The sequence below is a fragment of the Lissotriton vulgaris genome, chromosome 1_1, assembly GCF_964263255.1.
Source record: "Lissotriton vulgaris chromosome 1_1, aLisVul1.2, whole genome shotgun sequence".
In the NCBI taxonomy this organism is placed as follows: domain Eukaryota; kingdom Metazoa; phylum Chordata; class Amphibia; order Caudata; family Salamandridae; genus Lissotriton; species Lissotriton vulgaris.
The window spans coordinates 4,883,061-4,903,716 of record NC_141685.1 but is presented as its reverse complement, the minus strand read 5'-3'; the positions used below and the strand labels follow the sequence as shown (position 1 = coordinate 4,903,716).

Sequence of the window (20,656 nt, the reverse complement as noted above, 5' to 3'; positions counted from 1 at the left end):
CAGGTCTGGGAGATCTTAGATCAACTTGAATACCAAGGGGTGATTGAAACATGCACCTCATCAATGAACAATCCTTTGTTTCCTGTCTCCAACCAGACAATACATATCGTCTAGTTTTGGACTACAGACATTTAGGGCTAGATGTAGGTAATTCTAATTTACCGACTCATAAATACCGAATTTTACCGATTCGGTGTTTATGAATCGGTAAATTAGAAGGAGGGAGATTTGTAGATAATTTTTAAATGTGAATTACCGAATCGTTAACATTCGGTATTTACCGATTCGGTAAATACCGAATCGGTATTGCCCTTTGATTCCTATGGGCCTTGAAGCCCATAGGAATCAATGGGCAATCCCGATTCGATATTTACCGAATCGGTAAATACCGAATCCTGCAAGGGTGCAGGGGGTGTCACTTGACACCCTCTAGCACCCCAAGTACAGGCAAAAAACACTTTTAGAAAGTAGGTATTTGCTTGTCTAACCATTCAAACCTGCCTCTGCTAGGTTGTGTATTCCTATGTCTGGTTTCTGTGAGTGACAGGGCTGTGGAATTCCAGGAGATAGGCTGAGTCACCCAGTTGTGAATAGAGAGATCTGCATCTTGATGGGAGAGAGGAGTGCACCTAAACTCTGAATAGGGCTGTGCCTCCCTTCCACAATGCTGGCTCCACCTCCTGGGGAGCGGCTGATGTCTCTGCCCTGCACACTGAAAGAAGAGAAGGAAGACTGTCAACAGAGTACTCCAGGACTGTACTTGCCTTCCACAATGCTGGCTCACCCTCCTGAGGGGCGTCTGATGTTTCTGCCTTGCACTGTGAAAGGAGAGGAGGAGTCTAGAAAACAAAGTGCAAAGGAACTGGTTTGGACTAGGCAAAGGCCCCTCTCCCCTCCAAGAACAAAGGATTTCTGGGTATAAATATTGGGACCCTGCTCCCATGAAATTAGATCACTCTGAACATCAAGAAGAAACCTTGACTGAGGAGAGGAACCTGAAGAAACTGAAGCACAACTATTCCCTAGCTGAAGTGCTGCTTGGGGGATTGGCCTGCAGTGGTTGCCTTACTGTCAAAGGAAGAAGAAAGGAACTTTTGAGTAACTTTGCTTTCAACTTGTGAAGGATCTCCAAGGGCTTGGAAAAGAGCTTGCCTCCTGCTGAAGACTCAGGGACAACAGACTTCACTCCCCAGCTCCCCAGAGTTCTTGTGGAAGTGCCTGATGCAGTTTTGGGCCTTCTGAGGAACTGCGTGTCGCTAGGAGCTGGAAGCGCGACTCAACGTGTGCTCTCCCCTGAGGCGGAAAGCCGGGGGTTCTTTTCCCTCTTTCCTTTTTTTGTGCAAGAATTATTCTGATTACGTGTGGCAGCATTCATTTTTTAAAAAAATTGAATAAATATTTCAACAGTTCATTTTTACCTCTGCCTGAATAGTAGAACACTCGGTGCAAGATTTAAGCTGCACCGAGGCACCTCGTCCACTTCCTGACCGGTACAGCCGAGCATGGGGCTGACGCCGGCAGGACTGAACGGGCGCCATCTTGGGCGAACATTTCGGGTTGCGGTCCAGTAGTTGGACGCTTCCCGCCTGCCCACGTTACTTAAGCTTGCAGCTCAGGTAGGGCTCAGATTGCGTGTGCTCTCCCCTGAGGCGGAAAGCCGGGGGTTCTTTTCCCTCTTTCCCTTTTTTGTGCAAGAATTATTCTGATTACGTGTGGCAGCATTCATTTTTTTAAAAATTGTATAAATATTTTAACAGGTCGTTTTTACCTCTGGCTGAATAGTAGAACACTCGGTGCAAGATTTAAGCTGCACCGAGGCACCTCGTCCACTTCCTGACCGGTACAGCCGAGCTTGGGGCTGACGCCGGCAGGACTGAACGGGCGCCATCTTGGGCGAACATTTCGGGTTGCGGTCCAGTAGTTGGACGCTTTCCGCCCGCCCACGTTACTTAAGCTTGCAGCTCAGGTAGGGCTCAGATTGCTTGTGCTCTCCCCTGAGGCGGAAAGCCGGGGGTTCTTTTCCCTCTTTCCCTTTTTTGTGCAAGAATTATTCTGATTACGTGTGGCAGCATTCATTTTTTAAAAAATTGTATAAATATTTTAACAGGTCGTTTTTACCTCTGCCTGAATAGTAGAACACTTGGTGCAAGATTTAAGCTGCACAGAGGCACCTCGTCCACTTCCTGACCGGTACAGCCGAGCTTGGGGCTGACGCCGGCAGGACTGAACAGGCGCCATCTTGGGCGAACATTTCGGGTTGCGGTCCAGTAGTTGGACGCTTCCCGCCCGCCCACGTTATTTAAGCTTGCAGCTCAGGTAGGGCTCAGATTGCGTGTGCTCTCCCCTGAGGCGGAAAGCCGGGGGTTCTTTTCCCTCTTTCCCTTTTTTGTGCAAGAATTATTCTGATTACGTGTGGCAGCATTCATTTTTTTAAAAATTGTATAAATATTTTAACAGGTCGTTTTTACCTCTGCCTGAATAGTAGAACACTCGGTGCAAGATTTAAGCTGCACAGAGGCACCTCGTCCACTTCCTGACCGGTACAGCCGAGCTTGGGGCTGACGCCGGCAGGACTGAACGGGCGCCATCTTGGGCGAACATTTCGGGTTGCGGTCCAGTAGTTGGACGCTTCCCGCCCGCCCACGTTACTTAAGCTTGCAGCTCAGGTAGGGCTCAGATTGCGTGTGCTCTCCCCTGAGGCGGAAAGCCGGGGGTTCTTTTCTCTCTTTCCCTTTTTTGTGCAAGAATTATTCTGATTACGTGTGGCAGCATTCATTTTTTTAAAAAATTGAATAAATATTTTAACAGTTCGTTTTTACCTCTGCCTGAATAGTAGAACACTCGGTGCAAGATTTAAGCTGCACCGAGGCACCTCGTCCACTTCCTGACCGGTACAGCCGAGCTTGGGGCTGACGCCGGCAGGACTGAACGGGCGCCATCTTGGGCGAACATTTCGGGTTGCGGTCCAGTAGTTGGACGCTTCCCACCCGCCTCACATGGGATAAAATGACGATGTTTTCCCGTCCGCGCAGCGGGCGGGCGCGCCAAAGGCAAGCCCGTCTGCGCCCGTCCACGCCGGACACGGGCCTAGGGCCACAACCCCTGGCTCTACCCAATACGCCCGCCTACCACCATACTCTCATTCCGTGCTAACGGACCTTCGCCCTCAAATCAAGGAAGGATGCACTAGATATAGCCCAGACTCTATATCGTCTACGACTATATTAAACTGCAAGCACTGTCAAGCGTCCATTCCCCTACTAAACAAACCGGTGGGAAGTGACAACCCAAATCAGACAATACAAAATGTTATAATAGCCCTCATTAATGTGCGTTCTCTGGCCAAACACAGGCAAGAAATTGCAGATGTACTTCTAGACAGGAACATCGATATAATGTTCCTGACAGAGACCTGGTTGGATAAAGCATCGGATCCAGATCTTGTAATAGCCGTACCAAAAGGATTTAAATCCTACAGGCAAGATAGAACTGGCAAAAGAGGAGGTGGGATAGCCATAATTGCCCGTGATACTCTTAAAATCCGAATCACGGCAATTCCCTCCACAGCATGCGAGGCGTTTCAATTTGACATTTACCTGTCCCCCTCCTATAACTTTAGAGGCATACTACTATACAGACGACCAGAAATTCGGTCGGGATTTCTTACAGAAATCGCCACTATCTTAGAAGCCTCAGCAAATGATAAATCCATAACACTCCTAGGAGACTTCAATTTCCATCTTGACTGTAGTGAAGATAAAGACACCATGTCCCTACAGTCCGAAATGGAGGTCTTCGGTTTATCACAGCTGGTGAAGGGACCTACCCACAACGCAGGACACACTCTAGATGGAATATTCACCAATCTAGAGAATCTGTTGGTAACCGACTTCCTGCCTATGACTTGGACTGACCACTACTTGGTACAGGCCACGATAAAAATTAACAAATCTTTTACCATTACAACGCCTGACCCCAAACAGGAATCGTTTAAAGTATGGAAAGATATCAACATTCCTAACCTTAAGGACGCATTAGACATCTCAAAACCCACTCTGTCCAATGACCCAGAAACTGCAACTGAGCAATACCAAGCATGGCTAGATCAGGCTGCCAATAAACTAGTGCCAGTAAAAAGGATGTCTAGAAATAGAAGTTACCCTTCAGCTCCTTGGTACACAGAGGAGCTCAGAAAATTCAAACAGCAATGCAGAAATAAAGAAAGACATTGGAGGAAAAACTATGACAACGAAAGTAGAAAGACGTATAAGGAACTTCTAACTCAATATAAACTCCTGATCACAGAGGCCAAAAAAAAGTACTACAGTGAGCAAATTGAAAGTGCTAAAAACTCTAACAAAAAGCTCTACGAAATAACCAAACAGCTGGCGGGATGCGTTCCTGACCTGAACCCTCCTTGCTCACAAAGCTTTTGTGACTCATTGGCATCTTTCTTTTTCACCAAAGTGAATGATATTTTCTCGGCATTCAATTCTGGTGATAATCAAAGTACTGAAAATATAACTACTCCTCTCATAAGCAATAACTTGTCTCACTTTGCACAAATCACCGAAAACCAAATCCAGGATATCTTCAAAACCATTAAGTCTGGATCTGCATTGGATCCCTGCCCCCTGAATACCCTCCGTTCACTAATGGATACCGTGATTCCTGTTATAACCCAAATATGCAATCTAATGTTTCGTACAGGCATTTTCCCTAATCCCTTAAAAAAGACTTTATTAAAGCCACTTTTGAAAAAACCCGGCCTAGATAAAACTGAATTGAAAAATTATAGGCCTATAGCCAACCTCCCGTTTCTTGCCAAAATAGCTGAGAAAGCCATGAATACCCAACTTGCGGAATTCATCGAGCAACACCATCTGCTCGATGAAACACAATTTGGATTCCGCAAGTTTCTTGGAACTGAAACAGCGCTCATCAAAGCGGCGGACGACATCCGATTTATCAGAGACCAAGGTGGTGCTGCACTATTGGTGCTTCTAGATTTATCGGCCGCCTTCGACACGGTCGACCACAAGATCTTAGTCGACCGTGTCGAAAAGATGGGCGTGCAAGGCCTGGCAAAAAAACTACTGGCATCTTTTCTGACGGATAGATCCCAGGCAGTCATCCTGGGACAATTCGAGTCTGCAGAGTTGTCACTGCCATGTGGGGTACCTCAAGGTTCATCCCTTAGTCCGACACTTTTCAACATCTATGTGTCGGACCTCGCTAAAACCATCAAAGCGCATGGGATGAACCTTACCTCATATGCGGATGACACCCAGCTGATTCTGGCCGTCAGAAACGATGGGGAAACAGTAGAGGAGAGTTTTAAAACAGGTATGCTGGCCATTGGACAATGGATGGCAGCAAACTGTTTAAAACTGAACTCCGATAAAACTGAGGTGGTAACCTTTGGCCATCTCAGTCCTAACTGGTCTCCAATATGGTGGCCATCATCCTTCGGAGCCTTGCCTAAACCTGCCACGAAGGTGAGAAATTTGGGCGTCATCTTCGATGACAATTTAAACTTCATGGCCCATGCTAGTCAGACAGCCACCACAGCGTTTTACAAACTACGCTTGATCAGGAAGATTCTTCCCTTTCTTCCCAAAAATGTAGACAAGACATTGGTCAGCGCTCTTGTCCTGTCGGCATTAGACTACTGCAATGGCTTATTTGCCAATGCCCAAGCTAGGGTTATCAAGAAAATGCAGACAGTCCAAAATGCAGCAGCCAGACTTCTCTCAGATATTCCCAAATTTAAGCCTATAACTGAGACCTTAAGAAATTTTCACTGGCTCCCTATCAGGAACAGAATTAAATTCAAAACACTGTGCATTGTGTACAAATCGCTACATCACCAAGCACCTCAATTCCTGAGAGACCATCTTGTTCCATACATTCCTTCTCGGACACTCCGTTCAGCTAAACTGAACGATTTGGTAGTGCCACGGACTAAGCTGGTCAACTGGGGAGACAGACGTTTACTGGTTGCCGCCCCAAAATTATGGAACACACTCCCGCAATCCATAAGATCCAGCCCAAATCTTATGTCCTTTAGAAAGAATCTGAAAACATGGTTATTCAACCTCTAAATACTCATAAGACCGCACAGGAGAGCATACAAAGTACAGTGCCGAGACGCCTGCGGGCAATTGTTCGCGCTTAAGAAATGTTAAAAATAAAATAAAATAAATAAATAAACGAGAAGAAGCGTTTCGCCGTCGCTGTGCCTGCCGTCGCACCTCCGGAAAAGGGAGGGTATTGCCGCTGGAACTGTCGCACTGCACCGCATCAGAGAGAAGCATGCCGCAACGAAGAGGAAGCGTGTCGCCGTCACTGCTGCTGGGGTCGCAACTCCGAAGAAGGAGGGTGTCGCCGCTGTGGTTGTCACACTGCACCGCATCAGGAGAAAAATCTCACAACGAGGTCGGAGAGTGTCGTAGGCGCTGTGCTTGCCGTCACAACTCCGGAGAAAGGAGGGTGTCGCCGCTGGAACTGTCACACTGCACCGCATCGACCAAGAGCACTGCCGTCAGAGTTGCTGCCATCGCACTTTGGATGTCGCCGCTGTATTTGTCGCATCGTGCGGAGGCTTCACGCATCGTGGAGAAGAGCGTCGTCGCTGGAGCTGTTGCCATCGCATCGTAAGGGTGTCGCCGCTGCAGTCCACTCATCGAACTGAGAGCTTCTCGCATCCCCGAGAAGCGTGCCACATCTGGAAGATCTTCACGTCTTTATTTCTTTGCACCTGAACTTTGCCGCATTTCCCATCGCTGCGACATTGCTTGTCGTGGAAGCGCAACGCAACTTAAGGTACATTGATGCAGAGTGTTGCATCTAAGAACTGAACTGAACTAAGCTTAAATCTACCATCTTAAAGTAATAGTGTGTATTTTTGTCGTTTATGGTCTTGTGGTAACTCTTATTTAAAGTCTACTTATTTTTGATATAAAACCTGTGTGGTGTCCATTTGTAGTGTTGTCACTGGGTTACTGTATGGGGTCACAACTGCTTAACTTACAACGCCTCTGAAATAAGCCTTGACTGCTCACACCACGCTACCTAGAGGGAGAGCAGGGGTTATTTTAAGAGTGCAATCCCCGTTACCCTGACTAGAGGAGAGGGTCCCTACTTGTCACCAGTACCTACCTGTGCCAACTAGAGACCCCCAAATCTAACAGACCCATACTTGCAAACTCAAGAATTTGTACAAAACGAACAAGAATGTCCTCTGCCTGTTGAGATTCTGCCTCTAGAACAATACATGTTCTGATATCTCTGTCATCATTCCTGGAGTCACACCATCTACTCCAGGAACGTCAAGCAGGTTTTCGGGCGCATCACAGCACCAAATTGGTGATGCTTTCGGTGCTTGATGAGCTCCGAGGTATGGCTGACGGTAAAAAAACGAGTGCCCTGATATTATTAGACCTGTCAGCGGCATTCAACACTGTCAGCCATACCCTGCTTTTGGACAGACTGGCCGCGTTTGGCATACAAGACGTAGCCTATAAATGGCTCAAATCCTTTCTTTCTGGAAGATCTCAAAGGATTCAACTGAAGGACTGTATATCAAACTTGGGCATCCTGAAGTGTGGAGTCCCCCAGGGATCTGCCTTGTCCTCACTCCTTTTTAATCTTTATTTGCAGCCCTTAATTAACTCCTTGGTAAGCATGGGCTGTAAAACCTTCAACTATGCGGATGATACCCAGTTGTTACTTAGTATTGATAACACTGCATCCGCACAGACCCATGCTAAAAAATACTTACTCCTACGGTGAGCTGGATGACAGCAAATTCATTGAAGATCAACCCAGAAAAAACCGAGGTCCTGGTGGTTTCATCCAAAGAGTCTCCTTGGGGTGATTTGTTTTGGCCGCAAGATCTTGGCCCGACCCCTAAACTCTGTTCCAACGTAAAAAGTCTAGGCATAAAGATCGACCGTGAGTTGTCAATGGTCAGCCAGATCTCTTCAGTGGTTGGGACCTGCACTAACTTAATTAGACAGCTACGTAAGTTAGTCCCTCTGCTCTCCTCCTCCACGCTCCGTACAATTGTCTCCGCCACAATAATCTCAAGACTAGATTACGGGAATGCCCTGTATTTGGGCCTCCCCAAAACACTGATAAATAGACTGCAAGTAGTCTTGAACGATGCAGCTAGGCTGATCTTTAGGCTACCTAGAGGCACTCATGCATCGCCGCTGCTATGTAAGCTACATTGGCTCCCCATAAAACAACGGGTGGAGTTTAAAAGTCTGTGCATTGCCCATAAGGCAATCTATGGTCAAGCACCTGCTTACATTAAAGAACGCCTTGGAGTTTATAAACCTACACGTTCACTAAGGTCCTCGAACACTCAACTGCTGTCCTGTCCCCGCTATAAATTAGCAACGAAGGGTGGCAGATCTTTCTCATTGGTGGTTCCACAGGCTTGGAATAAACTTCCAGAGTCTCTTCGTAAGGAACCTAACTTGCTGCAGTTCAGGAAATCCCTAAAAACACTCCTGTTTAGGGAATCCCTAAGCTCCACTTAGTGCCATGGCTCTACGCATCTGTTCTTCTGTTAGTATAGCCTTCTTCTGTCAAACTTGAAATTCCTGAAGTCAACAAGAACATTGACACCCAGACAGTTGTGCTGGTCTCTGTACTTTGCTGAATATGACTTCGCTATTACCTACCGTCCTGGAGCCCAAAACTTTAAGGCAGACGCCTTATCCAGAATTGGTACAGAAGGAATCACAGAAGAAATTGCAGATCAGACAATAATCCCAAAAGAAAAAGTGATTGGAGCAATTTTGCAGTAGACTGCTTGTGAAGATGACGATCAGAATATGATGACCAAGGAAGAGATGGAGATCTGGTTGAAGGAAGATTCAAGACGAGACTTCGAAAAGGTCTACTGTATCATGATGGAGCTCTTTTCAACCTATAAAATTATAGACCAATATCTCAGCTTCCTTTCTTGTCCAAGATTTTGTTCTGATATCTCTGTCATCATTCCCGGAGTCACATCATCTACTCCAGGAACGTCAAGCAGGTTTTCGGGCGCATCACAGCACCAAATTGGTGATGCTTTCGGTGCTTGGAGTTTATAAACCTACACGTTCACTAAGGTCCCCGAACACTCAGCTGCTGTCCTGTCCCCGCTATAAATTAGCAACGAAGGGTGGCAGATCTTTCTCATTGGTGGTTCCACAGGCTTGGAATAAACTTCCAGAGTCTCTTCGTAAGGAACCTAACTTGCTGCAGTTCAGGAAATCCCTAAAAACACTCCTGTTTAGGGAATCCCTAAGCTCCACTTAGTGCCATGGCTCTACGCATCTGTTCTTCTGTTAGCGTAGCTTTCTTCTGTCAAAAGCGCCTTGAGACCTGACGGTGATTTGGCGCTATTCAAGCTATACTTAACAATAACAATAACTCTGATTTTGATGGAGGGAGCATCCGGAGTTGTCTTGAGGCAGTATTTGACTGGTTCCAGCGTAACAGTCTTAAGTGTCATTCGGACAAATCCGAGGTGCTGTCCTTCGGGTGCCTTTCAGACTTGAGGTGGAAGTCCTGGTGGCCGGCGGCCATGTTTCCGCCCGCTGCTGCCTCTTCGGTGGCCAACAATCTAGGTGTTCAGGTCGATAATGGCCTCACCCTGAAACCTCAGGTACTGGGCCTAGTGGGCAAATGCTTTAGTCTCCTAAAAATGCTTAGGAAATTCCTGCCCCTATTATCTCTGGACCACAGAAGAATTACTGTGCAGGCATTGATAGGCTCTCGTTTAGATTACACTAACGTGCTGTACCTTGGTCTTGCGGAATTTCTCCTGACGCGCCTGCAAATTGTCCAAAACTCTGCCGGGCGTGCCATTTTTGGCCTCCAGCGGAGATCCAGTGCTAGTGACCTTTTAAAAACCCTTCACTGGCTTCCAATCAGAAAGCGCATTGTTTTTAAAGCGCTCACTCTGGCCTTTAAGGCACTTCACGGCACAGGTGCTAAATACATCAGCAAACAGATGAAGTTTTATCAGCCATCTAGGTCACTTAGGTCATCCTCCTTGGCCTTGGTTCCAGTTTGCAGGCCTGCCCGTTGCGGCGGCCGCTCCTTTAAATGCCTGGCACCACAGCTGTGGAATGCCCTACCTCTGTCTCTTAGGATGAATGGAAATCTTTAGGCATTTAGGAAGGACCTTTAGTCTTGGCTTTTCGTTCAGTAGGTTTCTGTCTACTTTCTTCTGCTCTGCACCGCTGTGGGTTCTAAGCGCCGGGACGCTCCTCGGAGTAGCTGAGCGCTATACAAAACTCATTATAACATAACACAACATGTACATCTGTGCATGTACACCTGTGCCATGTCGCACACAGACATGCCCTAAGGGCATGTATGTGTGTCACATGACACACAAGCCTGAATATGGGGTGCAACAGGGTGTCAAAGTGATACCCTGTCCCCGTTGTCAATTCGGAAATTTACCGAAACGGTATTTACCGATTCGGTAATTGCCATTGGTTCCTATGGGCATCAAGGCCCATAGGAATCAATGGCAATTACCGAATCGGTAAATACCGATTCGGTAATTACCGAATCATTCCGATTCGGTAAAAATTTCAGAATAATTACCTACATTTTATTTACCGAATCTAAAATACCGATTCGGTAAAATTCGGTATTTAGAGTCGGTAAATAAGATTTACCTACATCTGGCCCTTAAGTGCTTTAAACTATTAGTTGAAGCTGCCTAGGGCTTTGCGAGTTCAATCCAGTTTTCCATGTTTCTTTACTAAAGAAGGTGACTACTGGTATACGAATTTGCAAACCCCCAAAACCACTCCAAACAGAGAAAGTAGAGGAATTTGAAGTAAACAAATTTTGGACTCTAGTATACGGAAAGGAAAATTGTATTATTTGTTAGACTTCATGCCCCTAGTTTAATAAGAGAGTTCCATAGAAGATTCCCAAACAAGCCCAGACAGGAAGGAAGCACTTTGAGGGAGGGTACTGTCAGGATCGCTAAATCTAGAAGAAAGAATAGACAGTCCAATAACGTAGTATTCACCAAAGTTAGCAGAAGAAGCAAAAAGAGATGCAGGACGATTAAAAGACAGACACGATCTAACCCTAAGATGGCAGCCAAGGATCTAATGCAGATTCAGCAGGTTAGCAGTCTAGCAGTGAAGCCAAATTACAGGGATACAGGTGGAACGCCCGTTATGTGGCGCACTTCACCTGAGTAGCGAGAAGGAAAGGATGTATTGTTTTGAAGCGCCGCGTAGACAGTTAGGGAAAAAGGCATCGCGCTTCAGTCACCTGAAGAAGTGTCCCGGAGTTCGTTTTTCATTGAAGAGTTCGTGCTCAGTTTCAAGTAAGACTGTTCCTTGGTATATTTCGGGGCATGCGCAATTTGCTCTGAAGAGAGTAATTTGAGACTTGCGCAGTCCAAATTGAAAGTGTCTCTAATAGGAGAATGCGCAAAGTAAAGGGCATGTTAACAAATGATTAAGAGTCAGCACAAGCGACATTAGTAGATGTCGGCTAGTGTATAGTTAACTTCCGAAGAGGAGAGTTGGATTTAGTTCGAGTGAAATTGTATTTGTAAGGACTCGCTTACTATATAGCATTAAATGCACGGCGTGAAGAAAAGGAAAAACACTAGCAACCTAATACAGTGAAAATTAACTGCAGTCTAGTTATATTCTTATTATTTCATGAACAATTAAAAGAGGCAAGATTAGTACAATACTCTCAAAGGTGAAGCAACAATTTAACCAATATTAAATCAATACTTACCAGTAAAGAATCCCAATTTAAGGCGTCAGCTGTGACGAAATAGGTGAGAAGACCTGTGAGGGTAAAAAGACACAGAATTAGAAGGACAAGGACAGGATACAAATTTACATTAACATTTGTTTTAAAAAACCTTCAGTTACAGCAGATTGAAGAAAAGAAAGATAACATGACTACCTAAAAAGGATTAGAGGCCACATCCAAGGCGGGTGGGTGAGTAGGGGAAACATCCTTTAGCATAGACTCACCCAAGGGAGATTTTGTATTTAATTTGTGTTATTTCTTGCAGCTAACAATTCAAGTTAGTAAGAAGACAAGACGTCTGAAGGAATGAAAGAAAACTCAGACGCAGAGTGGCTGTCTCGTCTCTGTCCCATCCCCTTTCCCCTGTGGAACTATCAGCCTTCAATCGGAACTGTGTGTGGCTGGGGAGTTTCAGGAGAGAACTGGGAACTTGCGGCATCCTGCTTCTGTGCAAATTGGAAGAGCAGGATCTCACAGAGAATCAGGCAGACGTACCTGACATGGACGAACAAGAAGTGAACCTATACTTGTGAACCTTCTTCCTCATGGCCAACTCCCAACTTTCAACACAGGCAACAGCTTGTTGTAGAGTCTCTTTAAGCACATTGACAACCCTTTTTCGACCACACCATTGCTTTGTGGATGGTACAGGGCTGCAGTTGTATGCTTAAACCCCCCTGGAACTCTGAAACTCTTCCATGACTGAGGATGTGAACTGAACACCAACATCTGACAAGAGTGTTAACGGGAAACCCGCACGTTCAAATAAATCTTCTAGAAACTCAATCACTACACCAGAATCAATCGAATTATCCACCTTGATATCAGGCCAATAGGAAAACATATCAATACACACAATCAAATAGCATTCCAGAGTCTTCAACTTCACAGGTCCCAAAATATCTATAGAAATGTCCACCACGGACCAGTAGCCTGTTCCCTAATAACCCTGGGTTGCGTCCTGAACTTCAATATCGTGTCACAACATGCACATTCAGCACATTAACGCACCAACCTCTCTACATGTACATCGAGGGCAGGCCACCATTATGCTTACCTGATCCTTTCCTGTCACGGCAAAGCCCATGTGCGAGGTGTGAGCACTCATTACTAGCTTATCCCTTAGTGCAAGGGGTGCAACCAACTTACTACCACGCATGAGGAGACCACCCCCACCGCCAGATCTTCCCTAACTCGCCAAAAGCCTTCGAGGACCTCTTCACTGTCCTTCTCACACAAGCCACCTGTGACCATGGTTAGGACTTTCTGCAAGTCTAAATCGATCATGTGATGTTCCCTCCACTCACTCGCAGAAATCAACCCTTCACTAATTACACACATTAATATCTTCCTCCAGTTCTTCACCTCCAAACCAGTCAACATCATCTGTCGTTTCATACTCCACACCCCGGGTCTTGACAGACAGTCTGCCAGACCTGTAGAGCCACAACCCACTTCCGTATCCCATGGGAGACAAAGTCCATATCTTTCTTGGCGAAGACTGCCTTAAGAGGTTTGTGGTCAGTAAGAATTCAGAACCTTTTCCCCACAAAACCTTTCTCAGCCTGCGCACCACCCAGAAAAACCCAGAGCTTCTTTCTCCACAACAGAACAGTTGCATTCAGCACCCCTCAAGGGCCTAGAGACTAAAAGAAGGGTTTTATCCTCCCTATCAACCTTCTGCAAAAGAACTGCTCCTAACCCCTAGTCATGAGATAAGTTACCTTTGTGGGGGTCAAAACTTCCTAGACAAGGTGCTTCATTCAGAGGTTTCTTAATGCACTCAAACTCTTACTCACAGCCCTTGGACCAAACAAATGTGTTTCCCATCTGGAGGAGAGACCTCAAACAAGAGGTTTTTCCCTGCAAAGTTTGTGCAGGGAACTTGTGATAAAATTCAGCTATGCCCAGAAACTTTACAAACACTTCTTTGTTTAAAGGGGTGTGCAAATTACAAAGGGTATTTATCAATGAGTCTTTGCGTTTGATGCCTGCAGCGGACACAAAATGCCCTAGGTACTCTACAGGGGTGTGGAATTTAATGAAATATGTACTTGTCCAAGTAGCTTCATAAATCTACTTGTCCTGTAACAAAATCCTCTTGCCCTTTGGTGCCATGTAGTGCGACGTCAAATAATGTCAGCAATATCATTATAGAAGAGCTCTGATAATAGCATCTCTGGTTAGGTCAAGCTAATACTATAGAAGGATTTGAATTTTGGAAGTTTTCACCAGCTCTTCTATAATCTTTTCCCATACTGAGATAGGTCGGAAATTTACCCCCGACAACGGCAGAAGTAAAGTTTCTTCCAGGGCAGGGAAAAATATGGTTGGAGAAAAAGTGAACTTGTAAACACTCAACAGATTTCCTCTAGGGCACATTCATATTTGCTCATGCTAAGATGCAATTCACAAATATTTTCTAGGACTACGGTTTCCTGGCCTACTTAAGAAAATTCATGTGAATTGAAGAAAAATGTAAATCTGCATTAATACAAAGACATATATCATGGGTGAACTTTTGTGACTTTCTTTAACATTTGAGCCCCTAATTAAATCGGAGTTAACCAAGACCTTTTTTTTTTTATAAAATGCTATCTCTTCCTATCTATCATCTGGTTTCTTTGTGTGTGACAGCATTATGCTCTTTTACAAAGTAAGTAGTTTTGTTCAGTGCCAGGACTTTCTATGGCAATGTAGCCTTTATGAGACCAAATGCTGGGTGTCTAGTAAGAACACGCTGGCAAACAGCACCATGCCCACCTGATAATCCCCAGGTAGAGAAAGCAGCAAAGTGTAGGTCAAGTGAGTAACCAGAAGATTAAAATACCCCCCACTTTGATACAAAGTTCTTATTACACCAAGCAAGCAAAAAAGTCATTGGAATCCTCTCCAGAATAGCTCTCTTGTCTCTTCAATCTAAGCATCTATCCATTCATCCTTTCACCCACTGATATCTAGCATTTCACCTTTACATTGCCACCCATTCATTCTTTCATCCATTAGCTTTTTACCAATCTGTTCGTTCATCTGTTTATCCATCAGTCCATCCGCTCATCCATATCCAAACCTACCTATCCATCTAAAAACCTATCCATTTCAACCATTCATCCATCTGCTCATCCATACACCCGCCCTTTCACTCCATTTATCCACCCTCTCTTTCACTCATCCATCCATCCATCCATCCTTTCACTCATCCATCCACCCACCCTTCTACCCATCCATCAATTCATCCTGCCACTCATCCATCAATTTATCCTTTACACTCATCCATCCTTTCGGTCTCGAATCCTTACGTCCTGTAACCCATCCACTCATTCACTCTTTCCTTCATTATAACATTCTTTGTCCATTCACCATCCCGTCGCTCATTCATTCATCCATCTAGCCACACTTATGCTCCCTCATCCTTTCACCCACACATCCATCCATCCTTTCACTCACACCCTTTCACATTAACTACAAGTCTTTATCTGCCGAGCTGCAGACAGAAGAGGCCCATCAAGAGCTCCACCTCTACTGTTGCTACTAAAGCGGGGCGTTCACGAAGCCACTGTTCAAACCTATCCTTCCATCTCCAAACCTATCGATCAAACTGATCCATCCCGCCTTCCTTTCACTCATCCATCCTTTTGCTCATCCATCCATCCTTTCACACTACACATCCTCCTTTTCACTCATATTCATCCACCCTTTCACTCATCCCTCCATCCATCCTATTACCCATCCATCCATTCACACCATCCAATCACCCCCTCCATCCTCCTTTCCACTCATCACTCTGCCTACACTTTCACTTCTTCCATTTATGCTTTCGCTCATCCATCCACCCTTTCACCCCATTCATCTTCCGTTTTGCTCATACATCCATCCACCCTTTCACTAATCCCTCCATCCACCTCTACACTCAACTATCCACCCAACCATCCATCCATCCATCCATCCATCAACCCTTCAACCCACACATCCACCAATCCCCCTACCCACTCATCCATCCATTCATCTACTCTCATCTATCACCCATTAATCCACCCTTTCAATAAGCCATCCATCCTTTCACTCATCAATCCACTTTCAACACATCCATCCACTCACCCATCCCTTCATTTACCCTTGCACTTAACCTACCATTCTTTCACACATCCATCCTTACATCCATCCTTTCACTCATTCATCCACGCATCTATCCATTCACCCTTTGACTCCACTAATTCATCCATCTATCCATCCAGCCTTTCATTCATTCATCCAAGCATCTATTATTCACCCTTTCACTCATTAATTTATGCATTATCATGCACTTTTGCACGTATTCATCCACCCTTTCACTTATTCATACATCCAACTAACCATTCACACTTTCACTCATTTATCCATGCATCTGTTCATCCACCATTTCACTCACTCACCCACCCACCCACTCACCCTTTCAAGTCCATTATTGGCCTTTGACTGCTGACCTGCATGAAGGAAGAGGTCCATCAAGAACTCCACAGCTGCTGTAGTTGCTACAGCGGTGTGTTCACAATGCCCCTGCTGGAGGCACAAAGTGAGATGAGAGGCCTAGTGCAAGGACAGAATTGGGGGGTGGCCTTCAGTCTGCATGAAAGCCTCATTGGGAAACTAATGAGTTTGAATGGAAGCCCTCGATGATGTAAGATATGAGAGGCCAACTTGAGCAGGTCAGGGAAGTCAGAGAGGGCGGCAGAGGGTATGGGGTGGGGTTAGCAGGTTCCGACACAGGGTGTAACATAAGGTCTATAGGAAAGGCAAAGTGCAAAGGAGGGGTGCATGAGAAGGGAAAGCAAAGTGAGTTTAAGATGGGCAGGGATATTGGGGCCCTATGAGGCCCAGGAGTGGAGCAGAGAATACAAGGCAGGGGTCGGACAGTTCAAGTCAGAGCAAGGGGCCAAGAGGCATCTAAGGCAGCCTCTTACATGCCATTGCTGCGTGTACTGGAGCTGCAGAAGCTCGATGTTTGTCTCATGCTCGAAGAAAATAAAAAGACCAGGGGAGGGCCTAGAAGCCACACGAGTCTAGGCCCCAGTTTTTGTAATAACCCTTTCACTGCCAATAAACTGCTCAGAGCAACTTATTAACTGGCTGTGACCTACAGGGTTGAACAGCTGTTTATCGGATTACTATAAAACTGTCTACTTGTCCTTTGGACAAAATACAAATTAAAACCTCTTGCCCTCCTAGGAAATCTAGATGTCTCAGGCGTCGGGAGATAGGAATTCCCCACCCCTGACTCTATTTCTTTGACACCAAATTTGCACTGGTCAGCCCTAAGGGTGAGGTAAACATCGTTTAACTTCTACAATACTGACCTCAGCTTTCCATTATGCTCCTCAAAATCCACACCTAAGATGAGCACATCTGGGTACACATTGACACCCTGAAGGCCTCCAAGAATGCCCTTCACCCCCCTCTGAAAAAATGAGGCTGCAGAAGTAAGTCCAAAAGGCATTGTTAGAAATCTAAAGGTACCAAAGGGTGTTACACAGGAGGTAAGGTCCTGGGCAGAGGAGCAAATATTCTGAATGTTCTGAAGAGGAGTGAAGGCTGGCCTGCTGATAGGCGGAGGTCAAGTCCAAGGAAGGAAAATGCCTTGCCCCCTCAAGAGAACTAAGCATTTTAGTTATGTTGGGTAAAGGGTAATGATCAACACTAACTGCTTTGTTGAGCTCCCTCGAGCTGACACAGAGCCTGGCCTCCCCATTGGCTTTGCAGGCCATAACAACATGAGAGACCCACTCATTGCTTTAACTTCTTGAATGATGCACTTGCCTAAGAGATTGTCTAATTCAACTTTCATGCTCTCCCTTACTTACAGAGGGGTATTTTTGATCTTAACTGTTTTTGGAACAGCGTTATATTTGACCTTTATCAATGTACATAGTTATTACCAGTTCACTAGCAAACACCTCAGGGAATTCCTCGATCCAGTCTCGATTAGCATTACTAACAACCCTAACTGGTGGTAATTCTTTTAGGCAGACAGATCTCATTGGGATCAAGGCAGATATATAGATCACGTTGATGGGACCAACTTATGAGCGAGTCCTGCTTCACTGAGAGATAGATTTTACCAGGGATGACTCTCCCTTTAAAGTCAATCGGGCCTCAGAAATAACCCAACAACTCAATAGTCACCCCACCATAACCTTTTGGTCAAATGTCTGGCTTCAACAGAGTGACTTTGCCCACCAGAGTACGCTCCTAAAATGTTTTTGGGACTAGAGTTATCTTGGCCCCAGAGTCGAAGAGCATGCTCACTGGAGCATCATTGGTCAAAACTAGATCCTGAGGGCCATCACTAGCATTCCCTGTGACTGGGAGAATATGGATTCCTTCCAAATCTCCTTCATAAAGATCAACTTCCCTGACTTTTTTATGCTCGTTGCCCGTTCTGCAGCTCTTTGAGACGTGACCTTTTCTCTCACAAGTTTTGCACATGTCCTTCCAGCCTGGGCAGTCTTTAACCTGTTGGCTGCTGCACGAACTTGCCGCGGTGCGGGCATATTAATGAGTGGACGCGGTTCGGACTGCCCCCGGCAATCATCTGCACATGCTCACTGTGACGTCGGATGGCCGGGGGACGTTTGACGCATGCAAAGGATTAAAGTAGGCCATATGGCCAGAGCTGCGACACCTGAAGCACTTCCCTTGAAAATTCTTTGTGTTAACGGGCTTTGAAGTGGTGCTCAATTTGGGTTTAACAAATCTATCCACCAACACTTTGACAATAATGTTCTCCTTTTTATCACCTGAATTGTCTTTGCGTATAATATCAACACACGCTTTTTAAGGCTCATGACTTTTGGCTATGGTCAGCACTTCTTGAAGCAATGGCGTGTTTATTTGCCAGAGGGCGTCTCTCGTTTTATCGAGGGCTCACCCCAACATAAACTGATCTCTTAAGCGCTCCTCTAAAGCTGCACCAACATTGCACATGGAAGCCAATTTGCGCAAGGTAATTATGTACTGTTCCACCGTCTCATCCTGCCTTTACATTCTTCTCCCAAAGTGATATCGTTCAAGCACAGTACTCACTTTGGGGAGGTAGTGCAAGTCCAACTTTTTGATGCAGATCTAGTATTCATTAAGAGTGTCAGAGTCACTATCAGAGAGTTCAGTATTCTTTGTGAGGTCACACGTTCCCACTTCAGCACTTCTCAGAATTAAAGAAAAGTTGTGCAGCCCTTTATAGGTGGGAGGGGGATTTCTATAGTCAAGTGAGCAGGACGTCATGGAGGGTACACGAAAAAAGAACGGAGAGAGCTGAGGTGGAGAAGCCAGATAACGGGGAGATTGTACAAGAGAGCGGTGCCTCTGAGACACTGCGGCGGAGCTGGGGCAGGGTCAGTCTGTCCTTGACATATGATGCGCTGACCCCCACCTGCCTTTCAGAGGCGCATACGTTTTCCATAATGTACGCATGTATGCGCACTGTACTGTTCACCTGACACTGCATACAAAGTATTCCACTTCGGTACACACTTGTTCCATTGCCAAACCTCCTAAGCCTCCTTCCAATAATCAGGCTTCTGGCCCCTGGTGCCACTGCACCGGCTGCACTAATGGATATCCACCTGGGGTATGCAGTGTGCAGCAGCAGTGTTCACGACCCAGCTAAGCTATATCCCTCACTCCTGCACAGGAAGCACTCGGAGTATGCTCGGCTCACTCTCCCCCTCCCCTCCTCCGCACCACCCTCAGTTCCCATCACTTCTGCTCCATAACTTTTCTGTACTCACATTGGCCCCGGGAAGGCGGAGAGAGGCAGCTGGTGGACCTGGTGGCAGAGGGATGTGTGCCACCGAGGCGAAGAGCAGAAGCTGGCACCTAGCGCTGGCAGACTCAGGGCACTCCTCCCCCGCGGCAGGATGCACAGTGGTCCGCTCCGCGGACCTGCGATCCTCCTCCCCTGCAGCGCTCTGACCCTGGGAAGCTTACAAGCAACAGATGGGGGAATCCCCCCGCGCGTGCCAGCAAGGACCCCGCCGGGCCCGGGAGGAGGGGCCCGTCCGTGAAGTCACGAGGATGGGATGCCACCCGAGAATCCCTCACCCCTCCTCACAATTCAGGTGTTTAGAGGTGAGGGGGCCTCTGATTTGTATCCTACATACGATGATGGGCAGAGCCCCCCGCGACACAGCCTGTCCGGACTCTGCCAGTTGTGCCCAACATCCCAACCACTGCCAACAGGAACACCCGCTTTGAGGCGCCGGCGCCCTCCTGTGAAGAGAAGCAGGTGTCGGGGTCGAGAGGGGCTTCAAATGGGCTGGAGAGGTCCGGTCCGTTAAGAAAAGTGCGAATTGTCATATAAACTAGTTTTTGAAAGCCAAATGTGCATGGAAATTAAATCAACTTCCGGCGGTTGAGGGTGGAGGAACCTCCACATTTACACGTCATAAGGGGCGGGCAGCCCTATTTTAGAGACCAATCCAGTAATGCGACATGCCACGAGTCACATTTTGTTTCCATTTTTATCAAACATAACGAGTAAAAGCTACGATGTGGAACACACACACGCATATTACAGCGCCGTATACCATTGGAATTAATTTGTGCCGATGCCACCCACTCCTTAATTAAAGTTCATCAACACTCCAAAACGCCATTTAAATGACGGTGCATTGAGGGTCAATTGCATTTTTTCAGTTAGAATAACAAAATCATTAAACAATGGATACATTCCGTAATAAGCAGGTGCCGGGCGATAACAAATTCCCATTTGCATGAAACACTATGTTGCACCACAGATTACATTTATACAGTGGAATTAGAGGGCATATATAAATCACGAAGAACAAATAAAAAAAATATGGGAGGAGGCTTC

General features: G+C 46.1%; 1 pseudogene across 1 annotated transcript in view; it reads right to left on the bottom strand.

The window, feature by feature from the left end:
• The window catches only part of LOC147736931 (uncharacterized), a 198,930-nt pseudogene that overhangs the window by 164,409 nt on the left and 13,865 nt on the right, over positions 1-20,656 (bottom strand). Inside the window, exon 2 of the transcript XR_015308294.1 lies at positions 11,788-11,840. The product of XR_015308294.1 is annotated as an uncharacterized LOC147736931 (transcript). The remainder of the gene's footprint in view (positions 1-11,787; positions 11,841-20,656) is intronic.